The sequence below is a fragment of the Canis lupus genome, chromosome X, assembly GCF_048164855.1.
Source record: "Canis lupus baileyi chromosome X, mCanLup2.hap1, whole genome shotgun sequence".
Classification (NCBI taxonomy): Eukaryota; Metazoa; Chordata; class Mammalia; order Carnivora; family Canidae; genus Canis; species Canis lupus.
The window spans coordinates 48622115-48622438 of record NC_132876.1 but is presented as its reverse complement, the minus strand read 5'-3'; positions in this window follow the sequence as shown (position 1 = coordinate 48622438).

The following is a 324-nucleotide window of genomic DNA, read 5'->3' as shown; positions in this document are numbered from 1 at the left end:
TGTGAGTCCTCGTCTTCCTTCCTTCCACAACCCTCACTAGCTGGTAGGCAGCCCTTGCAAAGCCCCTGTTGTTTTAGGTCACATGCCTGCTTCTGCAGGCCTCCAGGTAGAGCATCTGACTGAGTGACACTCTTTCCAAAGGCTAATCCCTGGAAGCAGCGTGTGTCCTTTCTCATCAGAATTTTTTGACACACTACCTATGGAATTAGTACCTGCCAGGGACTGCCAGGGTGAATAATGTGGGGGAGAGGGCAGGGTCTTTCAGTCTTGGACTCATTAGCTCATGTTGGGACAGAGGAAGAGAGATGCAGGACACACAACATA